At 45.5% G+C, this 14620-nt stretch overlaps 1 long non-coding RNA gene across 1 annotated transcript; it reads right to left on the reverse strand.

Moving 5' to 3' along the window:
• Positions 1-1262: 1262 nt before the first annotated feature.
• Positions 1263-14616, reverse strand: LOC127197187 (uncharacterized). The gene is made up of 3 exons (XR_007831615.1): positions 14482-14616; positions 6439-6569; positions 1263-1663 (listed from the first exon to the last, which is right to left on the reverse strand). It is a non-coding gene; the product is annotated as an uncharacterized LOC127197187 (long non-coding RNA).
• Between the last annotated feature and the right edge of the window lie 4 nt (positions 14617-14620).

Below are 14620 nucleotides of genomic sequence, written 5' to 3' on the forward strand. Positions count from 1 at the left end.
CTCCAGAACAGGACTCTGTTGTTTCCACCAAAGTAAATCACGTGGTTGGATCACATTCAGGTGGAGAAGAATGTTCCCTCTTCAACAGGAGGAGCCACGAGGTCACACTGCACAGGGTGGTGGACACAGAGAAGGCACAGAAACAATGGAGCTAGCACAGTGGGGGCGCACGGAAGTGGCCAGCCAGTCTCTGGCGCCACTGCTTTTTACCTGTTTTTTAATAGACTTTCTGAACAGACAGAGGAGGAGGAATGTGAAGGAAAACCAGTGTGCCAGAGCATGTGTTTCTTCCCTGTCCCAAACAGACTGTATAGGTGTCCCATGTAGAATGGGATTGGACAGCAGCTTCCAGATAATGCTCCGTGGACTCAAGGACACTATACCAGCCTGTGGCAAATGTCCCCAAATATGAATCAACTGGTTGACTAACTACATAACCCTTGACATTGTCTTGGACCCCGAACTCAAAACCGATGTGTTCCTTGGAACCTGAGAACCAAGTACTCAACAACGATGGGAGGTGCCCCAGGCATTGTAACATGAAGGGTGAGCTCTGGGACTGTGTGGCACATTGCATGTGTGCCAAGAAATAGACACTCTGGCTGTGTGTCTCCATGCCCAGACGGTGCCAGTGAGAGAGCTGGGTGTGGACAAATGAACACGGTGGCTTGTAGGACTTGTGAGAGGCCCAGAGGATGAGGGGCATCTGCCCCAGTCTCATTCATAAGGACCTCACCATTAAGTGTGCCGAGGTGTGTGTGTGTGTGTGTGTGTGTGTGTGTGTGTGTGTGTGTGTGTGTGTGTGAGACATTTTGACTGATTGTGAGAAGCTGTTTTGTCTAAATATTATTGAAGTATCATTTTAAAGGTAGAACTAGGAACAATCCAGATGCTTTCCCCCTACTCTCCCCCAGCCCATGAGCACAGGTGCATTTCAGGAAGTGGAATAAAGGTAGTGCCCTGTCTCTTCAGCAGGCAGGTAGAAAGAACTGTACTAAGTTCATATGGTGGGGCCATGGCAGCCACCCACAGACGTCTCTGTCCTGTTGGAATTGACTTTGAGTGGCGAGAGGTGTTGTCTGAGGCATTGGATGATGAGCCCGGGGCCTCCTCATATGTGCTGGGCAGGTGCTCTGCAACTGAGCTCTGAGTGAGACAAGGTCTACCACAGTAACATCACGCACATGCTTCCCCCCATCTTCCCACCCCCGTGTGTTGGATTGTGTTGTTAAATGTTCCTATGGCTGGAGAAACACAAACAAGGCAGAGCCAGACAGTGGCCGCTGTGGTCAGTGCACAGTGCACCTGAGGGTAATTTCTAGAGTACTGTCTCTAGGGAGCTAGAACATGGCAGGACCCTTCTTCAGTCCACAAATCTTGGCATTCCTTTTCTCTTTCAGTTCCTGACCTCAGCATTCAGAATGCAAGTTTTCTCTTCCCTAGCCTCGTAATCTATAGAGGAAGTGATGGCTCCCATAATACATCAGGGCACTGTGACCAGAGGACACTTGGTATCTTGTCCCACTTCAGGACAACTAAGTGAATTGGGAGCTGAGGACCTCCACCGAGACACCAGGGAAGGAAGGCACAGGGACTTGGGCGAAGCTCCTTTATGCTTGGTGATGGTCTTTTGGGCTTCTGTAGAACCATAAGCAGAGTGGCTCTGAAAGTAATCACAGCAAAGGAGTGATTAGAACTGACACACACTGGGTGACAATTTCAGTATATGACTTTGAGGAACATGGGCTTTGGAAGCGTTAACAGTTGTCCAGGATTGATGGCGTGAATTAGTTTTCTGTGTTGGTTCCATGCAGAGAAAGCCTGTTTCTTTGATGAAGTAACCTCTCTCACTAATGAGTCTCACTATAGCCTGGAAGAGGTGGAGTCTGACTTAGCTTTGGTTTTCTTCTCTAAATTACCATAAAGACCCTTTTTCTTTAAGTAATAGGAAGCAGCATCCGATCTGAAGGAAAGTCATTACTCCATCAACGTCACCATCAGGCCTCTTGTTCATGACTCACCCTCAGCCTTGCCGGGCAAGGCCCCTGTGTTCTCACTGAGAGCTGCAGATGAGTGTGCTGTCATGTCCACAGACCACACATACACATGGGGCTCAACACAGCCTCCTGGTTCCCCAGACCGGCTGCGTAGACGACAGTGCCTGAAGGAGGCGCGTTTGCCCCTCACGGTTCTGCAAAGCTTGCTAATTCTTAGACAGTTGGGTGTGAAAATCACACTGGCATTTATAGTGTCTTTGCCACACTCTGTCTCACCCACTCGCAGCCATGCACCTGCAGATAGGGAAGGCGAGCATATAGCAGCAGATGTTGTGTGCCCTGGGAATACTTAAATATGTGCTTGCTATAGAAGGCGTGTGTTACCCAACACAGACCCGGGGGAGGAGGCAAGGGGTGGGTTTTTTTTTTTTAACTTTTCTCTCTTTTTCTTTCTTCCTTTCACTTTCCTTCTCTTTGATGTCACATGAAACAGACTGGTCTTGGGCTCAATGTAGCTGAGGATGACATTGAACTTCTGATCCTCATGCCTAGTTAATGTGGTGCCAGTCTTTTGTGCATACTAAGAAAGCTCTGTCATTCAAGATAGATCCTTGCCCCCTTTTATATTTAAGAGTAGGGTCTTAGTATGTTGTCTAGGGTGGAGTGTGGTGGCTACTCCCAGGCACAGTCCCACTATTAACACTTAGTATAGATACCCCTTGCTTATAGGACACAATAGTGGAAAACTCCCAATGCTCAGATAATCCTCCTGCCTCTGCTTCTGGAGGACGGGATGTATGGTATGCCACTGTATCCAGTAAGATTTATCTTTGTGTGTGTGTGTGTGTGTGTACATGCATGTGCTCTTGAGTTACATGTGGTATACACAGAAGCACATGGGAGCACATGCATGTAGAGACCCCACATTGATATGTTTTTCCCCTGATCATTTTCCACTTCTGTTTATTAATTATTTTGAGACAAGGTCTGTCAGTGAACCTAAAGCTCGTCAGTTTGGCTAGGTTGGCTAGCCAGTTAACTTCAGTGATCTGCCTGTCTCTGACCTCAAGCTCCAGTGCTGGTGTTACAGAAGCACAGTGACACCCTCGGCTGTGTACACGGGTGTTAGTGGATCTAAACTGAGGTCCTCATTCTCTCATGGCAGGACTGTACCAGTAAGCCTTCTACCAGTCCCATACTTTATCTTTTATAACAAACTCAGGAAGATGTTGGAACATATATGCAAAAAGAAATAGAACCAACCTGGGCTATGGAGTCAGATGCACCTGGCTGTAAGTTCCAACTCTAAAACATAGTAAGCTGTGTGATGTTGGGGTGCCCACTTAGGCTCTCTGAGCCTCCTCACCTGTCAAATGGGGCTCTCAGAGGGATTGACCTATTAGGGTTGTGGTAAAGACAATTTGGATAATCAATCCATAAGCCGGACCATAAAGAGATAAGCATTTCAGGGCTGTGAGATTCTCACTCAGTAAAATGCTTGCCTTGCAAACACGAGGCCCTGAGATGGATGCCCAGAGGGTCTTCACATGTATGGATATGTATTAAGAAAATTCAGATGCTGGAGAGATGGCTTGGCAGCTAAAAGCTTAGGCTACTCCTACAGAGGACCTGAGTTCAGATTCTAGCACCCACATGGTGGCTCACAACCATCTTTAATTCCAGTTCTAAGGGATCCAGTGCCATCTTTTGACCTCCATGGGCACCAGGCATGCACATATTACACAGTCATTGACACATACAAAACATATAAACATAATGTTTTTAAAGTCTAAAAAAAATTAAGGAAAAAGAAAACTCAAGCATGCGGGGTACTAGAGGAGCAGAGATGGGCAGATTCTTGGGACTCACTGGCTAACTGTCCTGCCCTAATCGATGAGTTCTAAGCCAGTGAGAGATCCTATCTCAAACAAACAAACAAACAAACAAACAACAACAACAAACAAAAAACAAAAGCAAACCAAAAGATGAAGCCAGTGTGATGGCATGTGCCTTTAATCCTAGCATTAGTGAGGCACAGACAGGAAGATCTCTCTGAAGTCTAAAACCAACCAACCAACAAAACAACAGCAACAAAACAAAGTGGGTACTTCCTGAGGAATGATGCCTGAGCTGAAAATGGCCTCCTGACTTCTGGCCTCCATAAATATGTGTACATGCAACTGCATATGCCTGCATGCACAAAAAGAAATAAGCATCCCTTTATTGAAGCACCTTGGTTAAATGTGGCATGCTGGGACTCTGCCTTGACAGTAAAGGCATTTAGAGTCTTTTTCTGGATTTCAGCTTCATACTCGTAGCTGACACATCACAAATCCCAGGGACAGTTCTTGACAAACAGGCGCAGTGGGCAACACATCCACAGGTTCCAGCCTGCCGCTAACTCTCATGTGAAGACCCTCTGATAGAATAACCGTGTAGGAGGTTGGCTCCCTGTCTTGATCTCTTTTCTGTTGTTACAACAAAATATCTGACACCAAAAGTTTACTTTGCTCATGGTCCTGGGGTCTGGAAAACCCAAGAGCACAGTGCCAGAACCAAGTGAGGGCCCTGGGCTGAAGGCCAGCATGTATGAAGCTATGAAGGAAAAGCATCAGACTGGAATCCCAAGATTCCATGAGGTAAGCAATAGGGAGATGAAATCACCCATGCATGGGTTCTAGTAGGAGCAGTTACGCCCTGGTGATGTCACTTTTGAGGGTGCCAGTCCTGGTGGTCCCCCTCTCATAGTACCATGGGACTAGCAAATCTCATCTTCCTCTAGCGCTGTGACTCTGTCTGCCTTCCTGCCCAAGTCATGGTCCCCAGACATGGATAACATCCCTGCTGTGGATGGTCTCTCTCACGAGGAATCCAGGAGGAAGGTGGTTGTCCTTACAGTCCTTGTGACTACCATAGTCCCCCAACCCTAGCAGCGCCTCTCAGCTTGCTGTCTCTATCTGTATCCATCTTACACCAGGCAGGAAATTAAAGTGGGCATCGGGACCTTAGCAATAAATAGCTCATCCCTGAGGCTCCTGTCTGCAAAATGAATGTGATTTGGGGCCGCTTTTCAAGTCATCCTCCTGTCAGGCACTGGGGCCACAGGGGAACTCCGGCTACTTCTACCTCTGGCTATGAAGGGATGGGCACAGCAGGGAGAGATCTGTCCAGGAGCCCAAGCCTTTGGGTGCATCAGCAGAGTGTGGGTGAACAGCTCCCCTATGGCCTTGAGTGGGGTTCCATGCCTCCTTGAGTCTCAACTCCCTACTCTGTAAAGTAGGAACAGTGATATTTCTTCTAGGTGGCTCTTGTCAAATTAAATGGTGGAGCTCCTCTCTAATTCCAGCAGTCAGGAGGCAGAGGCAAAGGCAGGCAGATCTCTGCAAGTTCCAGATTAGCCTTGTCTTCATAGAGTTCTAGGACAACCAGGGCTACATAAAGAAATCCTGTCTCAAACAAACAAACAAAACTAAAGAAAATATGAAAACAAAATTTAAGTAAATAAAATTCATCAGTGCTTTGGTCTTTCTTTACTGATTTGGACTTTATTTTGCTTATAATTTTTGTATAGTTCCTTGAAGTAGAATGTAGTATTTTATTTTATTTTTGAGATAGATTCTCACTGTGTGGTCCTCACTGGCCTGGAACTTGCTTTGTAGTCCAGGCTGGCCTCGAACTCACAGAGATTCCCTTGCCTTCTGAGTGCTAAGATTAAAGACATTCACCATCACTCCTGGACTGGAATATTGTTCATTTAATATCTTTCTTGCCCCTGTTTTGACGCAGACATGTCTAGGTGTAAATTTCCCTCTTGTTCATTGCTGAGCTTTTCACACTAGCTAAGAGATGCAAGGCGCCTAGGCATCCACTGGGCAACACATGAACAGTGAACGTCAAATAGGAGGCGGGGAGGTGGCACATGTTTGTCATCTCAGAACTTGGGAGGTATAGTCAGGAAGATCACAATCTCAAAGTGTCTTTGATGAGCCTGGAGGACATTAGCATGAAACAAGCCAGGCACAGAAAGACAAGGACCACGTGATCTTATTCGAAGGTAGGAATCCACAGCTGAACTCATAAAATCAAAGTGTGGGAAGAGTGATGGCCACCACAGATGGGTGATAGGGTGGGACGAAGAGGTATTTATCAAAGGTCACAGAGTTTAGGCTGAGCCAGAGGGACACAGTCCAGCACTGTACTGCAGAGTGGCGATCAAACTAAAAACAATGCAGCACGCTCTTCAAATTTGCTGAAAGAGATTTTTAAACATTTCAACTACAAAAGAGCAATAAACAAGGTGACAGATTTGTTAATGAGCCTGATATCACACATTGTAAAATACATCAAAACATCACATTTCCTATAAGCATGTGATTATTTGTCAATTAAAAAAAAAAAAAACACCTGGGCTGTAGAGATGATAACCATTAAAAGCACTTACTGTTCTTGCAGAGGATCCTGGTCTGACTCCCAGACCCCACACGGTGGCTCACAACCTCTGTAATTCCAGTTCCAGGGAATCTGACTTCCTCTTATGGTTTCCAGGGGCTCCCACATGCAACAGTGTATAAACTGACAAGCAAACAAACACATATACATAAATAAAAAGAAACAAATAAATAAAATTAATTACATGGAGCACCACTTGACAGTGGGCTGCTGTAGGTGAGTTGTTTTTGAAGAAAGAGCGAGTGGGAAAGTAGCTTTCAATCGAGCAACTTGGCAAAAACCACATGCCAGGGGACTAAGGTTCTAACTCAAAAATAATCTTAATGGCATGCACTGTATTGGGTGAATGTCCTAAGATATCCTCAGGAGGATATTTAGGCTCTGAGAAATTCAGGCACATCTAAATTGGAGAATCTACTGTTAAACCAAGCAACTAACCAACCAACCAAAAAACCACAAGGGCTGAAGAAATGGCTTAGCATTCAGGTCCTACCACCCATATGGCAGCTTTCAACTGTCTGTAATCTCAACCATCTGCAACCCGTTCCAGGGAATCCAATGCCCTTTTATAGCCTCCTTGAGCATTGCAGGCATATGCTATATATACATACAAGTAGGCATGCACACAGGCTTACACACACACACACACACACACACACACACACACACACACACACACCCCTGACCAAGTTTGTTGAAATCTTCCAAAGTCACCAGAAACAAAGACTTGTGTCTTGATGTTTCCAATACACAAAGCACTGTGATTTGGAGCTCGAATGGCCCCCAAAGGTCCATGTGTTTAAGCCTTGAAGGTGGTGGAACCTTTTAAGAGGAGGGGCACAGTGATGAGAGGAAGTTAGGTCATCGAGGTTGTGCCCTAGAAGAGGATACTGGGACTTGGGCCTCCTCTTTCCCCTCCTTCCTTCTCCATCTTCCTCTGCTTCAACACCTGTACCCACCACAATAAACTGCACCACTATAGGCTGAGAGCCATGGAGCCAAGAAAGATATTGACATTCTTTTTTTAAACTATTCTATTTGGGGTATTGAAGCCTCTATTCCCCTTCCACCAACCCCTTAACACTGAGTATGAGAAAGAAGGTTAGTGGGAAGAGCGGCACAGACCCCTTTACTTATCCCAGCTTTTAGGGCAAATTGGGTTCTTTTGGAGCAGTACCAATCTCCATCAACAGCAAACGCAGCAAGCAGTTTCTTCTGAGCTGATACATTGAAATGTTTCTCTCCGTCTATAGCCAAGCCACCAAACCATCTGTCTCTGGTCTCTTCGCACTGCCACTCGCTACAGGCCACCACCACACACCACACTTTCTCTCTAGGCTCTCCTATTTATCTTCCGCAGCATCCCAGCCATACCCCTCTCATTGCCATTACCGACTGGCAAAGACCACGGCCTGCAGGAGGCAACTATCAGCTATGCACATATTAAAGCCCAAACTAAAATCCCACACTTGGGATTAAAACAAAAACATATTTACGTAACATAACTGAGTTTACAAAGAAACCAAAACTTCCATCACAGAAAGATGTAACCATGAGCCAAATACATCTTCCTCTTCATAGGCTGAGTAGCTCAAGTCACAGAAATCAGACTAATACAGTCTGAGAAACCCTCACTGTCGTGTGGAAACTGACAGTTAAGCACAGTGTGGCAGCCTGGCTGAACAACACTGGGAAGAAAGAGCAGACTTCTTGACAGCATTATGAAACTTGGTTCTTGCATGTGACAAAAGTCCTGAAGTGTCAACAGAGGGAAGTGGCCAAGGACCATGTAAAAAACTCCCCATGCTATCTTTGAATTCTTCTATAAGTCTAAAAACTTAAAATAGAAAAAAAATATTTTAATATACACCTAAGAAAGCACTTAGCCCACTGCTTGGCATGCAGAAGGTGCTCCCATGGGCTCACAGCCAGACGACTCACAGGTGTTTTGCTTGGCCTCTTGAGCATACACTTAACCTTAAAACAAGTGTGTTGGATTCCTTTCTGAATATGAGTGAAAGTGTGAACTAGCAAACATTATTAGAAAAGTCTTCGCTAGCCCAGCAGCACAGAGATCTTGTTAATCCTCAAGTCAGACCATTACATCCCTCCTTTGCCTGGAACTGCCTTATACAGGGCAGACACCAAAGTGCCTCACGGTGCTCTGTGAAGCACCAGGGACACAAGCACTCCTTCCTGTCCTGCTGGGTACATTGTCCTCCCTATTGTAGTGGCCATCTGATACATGCCTGTCTGTCTGTCCTTTAACTGCCTGGACTCCTAGCTCCACATTCAAGCACTTTCTCAGAGTCCTAATCAACAGTATGGCCTTCCCCAGTGTCCATTGTCCTCCTTGTCACCATTTCAGTTCCTACCTGTGGCCAGATGTGGCTCTCACCAAGGTGTGTTTCCTTGTTCCTTGCTAATGCTTGGGTTTGGAATCTCCCAGAGACCCACACACTGAAGTCTTTCTTCCAAGGGTGGTGCTATGGGGAAGTGGCAGAGCTTAGTGGGAGGTCCTTAAGTGATGAGGGTGTTCCCTTCAAGGGAACAGTGGGACCCCTGATTCCTAATATGCCTCTGTGCTCTCCCTCTCCCAACTCCTCTCCCTCCCTGGCCATGAGGTGAACATCTGCTCCTGCAATGCTGTGATTTTTCACCATGGGCCTACAGCAATGGGGCCAGTCAACCATGAGCTCAAGTCTCTGAAAACCCGAGAGCCAGAATAAACCCTTTTCTTTGTAAGTTGGTTGTTGTTACCATTTATTACATTGACAAGCTGGTAGGCACACCCTGCTGCTGGGGAAGGGTGGCAGCATGCACTGGACGGCCCAGAAGGGGAAACCTGCTTCCTAGCAGCCTGACTTGAGTGGCAGGGAGCTTGCTTTGTCCATCTCTGCCCTCAGACAGCCTCTGTGTCACTCAGTGCTGCCGCGCCTCAGTCATGGGTCTCAGGTCCCTCTCCTCCCACCACTGTTGTGGGCCTCAAGTGATTTTTTTCCAAGACAGGTACTGGGGTCTTTTCTGGCACTCCTCCTTCCCCCAGGGAAAAAAAAGAAAAAGATGTATGTAAGTCCAAAAATGGAAGTCAGAATGTGACTTTCTTTGGAAATAGTGTCCCTGTAGATATCATTAGTTAAAGTTGAGACCACCCCAGATTCCAGAAGGCCCTTTTTTCACATAGCAATGTCTATATATGAAGACAATCATGGAAAGATAGATCCACAGGGAGGTGGGTCAATAGGGTTAAAGAGACAGCTGTAAGGCCAGAAAAGCTAAGGATTGCCACCAGTCAGCAGGAACTTAGAGTGACCCAGGGTTTTTATTTTTCCCCTGCAGAAATAGTTTGGGACAACAGGCTGATTTTTTTTTTCTTTTCCCAGTAGAGTTTGACTCCAGGTTGTGTGACCTTGTCTACACACTTGCCTTCTCTGTGCTTCTGCCAGCTCCTGTGTGACAACAATGACAGCACCCATCTCTTGAGGCTGCTGCAGAAAGTAAGTGCCACAATGACACCGACAGCCTTGCTTATCCTCGTGAAGGTCAGCTGCATTGTCATCCAGGGCCCCACTCTGCTTATCTTCCTGCCTTCTGTCTCACCCCACGCCCTTGTTGAAAACCCAATTTTCTTTAGTGAACCTAATCTTTTTGCACACGTTGGAGTCAGCTTATTCATGCACTGCTGAGCAATTTCTCATTAGAGTCAGTGGTGTTGGAGATGGAACAAGGTGAGGGCTCTCTGTGTGCTGGACAGTGAGAGGAGACATAGTTTTCCTTTAAGGAAACAGGGTTTGTATACACACACACACACACACACACACACACACACACAAACAAACAGTTTTTTACATGCTAAAAAGGCTTCCTGGACTCAATTAAGCCTGTAGACTCTACAGCCGATTAGAATCTCACACTAGCAGCCTTGGCAGATGATTGCAGTGGGTGAGGCTGGCCTACAGTGCATCCTTAGGTGTCTCTTGGCTGGAAGACCCCTGCAGGTCATTGAAAATGAGCCTGAATGTAGCTAAGCTCCTGGGGAAATGACTGTTTTGGAAGATTGTCTTTCTCCACCTTGATTTAAAGCCAATAGAAGATTTCATAGACAATGAAAAGGGATGAAAAGGAAGAAGAAAATCCACCTGCCACTCGCTGCACACCCCTGGGGCCCAGCAGGCGTGAGACACACTGTCAAGTATGCAGCATCACCATACAGACTGTTGTCACCCACAGCTCTGAAACTGTGAGGGATGTGCACACAGCTGTTTCCACATGCAGGCTGGATGCAGCTTGACTATGAAATGACCCTCATAGTCTCGTATGTTTGAACACTTGGTCCCTGACTGATAGTGTGCTTCAGAAAGTTGTGACAACGTTAGGATGTGGAGCCTCACTGACTGAAGGAAGTAGATCACTGTGAGGAGGGTTTTGAGGCATTTGATTTTAATCTGGGATCTACTCCTCTCTGCCTTCTACTTGCTGTTCCACCAAGATGTTGGTACTGGATTTAGGATCACACCCTGTGCCCCTACTAGTCAGGCTCAACCACCTGGCCTTGAAAATCCAGTTAAAAGAGTGAAAGTAATAGTGAAAAGAAGAAAAGGGAGATTTGTTCAATGTGGCCACATTGGGAAAAGAGACTCAGATGCACTGACCCCTCCCCCACTGAAGTGCATCTTTGGAGTCCTGAAGTAAGGTTAAGGATTAATTAGAGGGCCAGAGTTATGCATTGCTGAGCAGTCCTGGTCAAGGCATGGTCCCCTCATCACCATCTTGGTTTTATTGTCTTGCAGGGTGGCCTGCAAACCTTTTCCCAGGAGAAAAGTTTCTGTTCTAGTTAGCTTAAAGCTTTAGGCTTTTTCAGTTTTCTTTCTTTACATTAAAAAAAAAAAATGTTATGTCTATTAGTGTTTTGCCTGCATGTGTGACCATATACCATATGCACAACTGGTGCGTGCAGAGGTCAGAAGGGCATATCAGATTCTCTGAAACTGAGTTACAGATTGTTGGGAGGTGCTATATGGATTCTGGGAACCAAACCCAGGCCCTCTGGAAGCGCATCCGTGCTCTTGACTACTGAGTCATCTCTGCCGCTCTATTTTAGGCTCTTTTCTTCTGCCAGCATGAGCTTTGTGGGGGGAAAATGACAATTTCCGGGGATCCATTGTTTCAATCGTCTGGCAGCCGGAGTGAGTGTAACTATACTTTATAATTTGGGGGCCCTTCCCTATCATTCGTTCTAGCTCCCAAATACTGAGGCAGAGACCTATAGATTTAGTCAACAAGCCTTAAAGCACTAACACTGGGTAGGTATTGATGTGTTCTAACTCTCTATGCTAGTCTGGCTACTTCCCAGACACACCCCCTGAATTACTTGTCATATTGGTCCTGCCTGGGATGCTTCTGCTCCATCAGGCCAGTCCTCATGGCCGTGTCCTTTCTCTCCCTCTTCTTCCTTCTCCCTCTACTTGTGGTCCCCACCTGAGACCCACCCCCCACACCATTGGATTGAAGTCCAGCATTTCTATTTCCTCTGCCCAGCCATTGGCTCTCAGCCTCTTTATTAACCAACCAGAGAAAATTTGGGAGCAATGTTCACACAACATTGATACAGGAGATTCTTCACAGACATTGACAGAAGTCAGATCTGAATACAGGACTCCCAACAAGCAAGGGATCTCTAGAGTAGCTTCATTCATTCCAGGGTGGTCAAAACTCAAGGAAGTGAAGGGTCTCAACCTGGATGGAGCTTGGGGTTGTGGGATGGAACAACCTCCGACCACACCTTCTCCTTTATGATAGTCTGTATCCCTTCAAACTATGAGCCTTCTTCTCTTCAGTTGCTCTTGGTATGTATTTGGTCATAACAAACAAACAAAGAAAATTTTAATGGATACAGAGCTATTTTCATTTCATGGTGTCAAATCTCCTGTGTGCCCAGCCAGGTAAGAGAATTGAGGCTCAGAGGGTGATTGGTATGTTCCCAGGTTTCTTTAACTCATCTAAGGTCCTTTTCTTCCTGTATTTTTCTGCAAGAAATCTCTGTGAGACTCTGGTGCAAGGTGTGGTTTAGAAGACAGCATTCTGGAAAACGGCACTGGGCTGTAGCTGGGACTAGATAGAGGAAAGCAATTCCAGACAGATCAAGCTGCTGGGAAGGCATCAAAGGAATAAGGGAGCTTTTAGGAACAGGATGTATGAGAACTTATGAGCCTACAGGACAGCATTCTGGCCAACGTCACATCCTGTGTAACAGCTGGGGAAACAAAGGAAACTCAGTGGCTTGTTTTTATTTCTCCCCAGTGCTAGGGATGGAACCCAGGTTCTTGCACATGCTAAGCAAGTGCTACAACACTGAGCTAGATATCCTATCCTTTCCTAGTGATGTCCGTGTCTTGGGAGGTAGTCTCATTAGTGGGGGCCACTCTTAGTAAGAATTTCTATGGTGTAAGCTTACAAATCTAACCAGGAGATAACCAGAGATTTTCTATAGGCATTCTACAAAGTAAGACAGTAATTATAACATTAGTCTTTTTTTTTTTTTTTTTTTTTCCTTTTTTCTTTTTGGCTTCTCTGTGTAACAGCCCTGGCTGTCCTGGACACAACGTTATAGACCAGGCTGGCCTCCCTCACAGAGATCTGCCTGCCTCTGTCTCCCCAGTGCTGGGATTAAAGGCATGCGCCACCACACTTAGCAATGTTACAGCCCTTAGTTTTCATAAAGTTTTTCCACTCACAACTACTTCTTACCCAATATATATTTTTCATGACCCCAAGTATATATAGGTAAATAGAACATGTGTGCAGATTTTTTTTTAAAGTTTAAAACAATTCTTTGGTATGTGTAAAATTTCACCATATATCAAAGATAAAAACAAATTTGCATCCTAATGAGATGAGTGTGCTTGTTTTTAACATAAGGAATTAAATGTTGACTAAACATTTGATACTGTAGGACATAGAGCATATTCAGTGTTTTCAGAGTTCATTGTTTTGACTTTATCATCATCAATTCTGGGAACATTGCTTTACAGAAATAGAACAAATGCGTGTTTAAGGACATTTCAGAAATTGTTCAAAATTCTTTTCTAATCCAGGTCAATTTAATCCCAGCATTCGGGAGGCAGAGGCAGGCGGATCGCTGTGAGTTTGAGGCCAGCCTGGTCTACAAAGCAAGTCCAGGACAGCCAAGGCCTGTCCTGAAAAGCCTGTCTCAAAAAAATCAAAATAAATGAATTAAATAAAAATAAAAAAGTTTTTAATAAGTTATAATTCAAACAATATAGTAAAAAAAATAAGACTATTCTGGGTGCCAGTTGTGGTGGAACACAGCTTTAATCTCTTGCACTAGGGAGAGTGAGGTAGGCAGGTATTTGTAAATTCAAGGCGAGTCTGGCCTAAAAAACAAGTTCTGGGCCAGCCGGGAGTACACAGAGAAACCCTGTTGAATGAATGGATCAAACATTCTGAAGGGCATAGTCACACCTGTAATCCTAGCATATAGGAGGCAGAAGCAGAAGGATTGCTGCAAATTTGAGGCATTGAGTTTGAGGCCAGCTGGCTATGCATTAAGACCCTGTCTTACAGATAAAAGAAAAGAAAAGAATAAAAGAAACGCCCCGTCCCCCAAAATCAACCAACCAAATCACCAAAAGTAAAATGAGTTTTTCCCACAGCCCAGTTCTCAAACAATAGGTGCCGTTCCCCCCACCGCCGCCTTCCTCCCAACCCCACCTCCATGCCCCCGCTCCCCCCCGCCCCGACACGCCTCCAGTTTTATTAAATTCCCTTTGTTTTCATTTTGGAAACACTGAGTTTACTTAGCCCTCCTCAAGATGGCGCCATTCGTTTACCTCACCTCTTCACTCAATATGGTCTGTTGCAATGAAAGCTATGTTCCTTTCATCTCTGATATCCAAAAAATATAAAGAACTCCTTTCATCTCAATACGATGACAATACTAGTCATCCTCACCTCACTTTCTGCTCTCTTCTAGATGGCTATTGCGATTAACTTCAACCCTAGGAGACACACTGACCTTCTCAAAATGGTGACGTAGCGACTAGGTACTTCATACTGACGCTTTCAAGATGGCGCCGAGGTCGTAAATCTTTGTCGCAAAATCACGCAAACTCAGCGTAGCTATCAAAGACACTTCCGGTTCCGCCACGGGGGCT

This window comes from Acomys russatus, chromosome 13, assembly GCF_903995435.1.
Source record: "Acomys russatus chromosome 13, mAcoRus1.1, whole genome shotgun sequence".
Classification (NCBI taxonomy): Eukaryota; Metazoa; Chordata; class Mammalia; order Rodentia; family Muridae; genus Acomys; species Acomys russatus.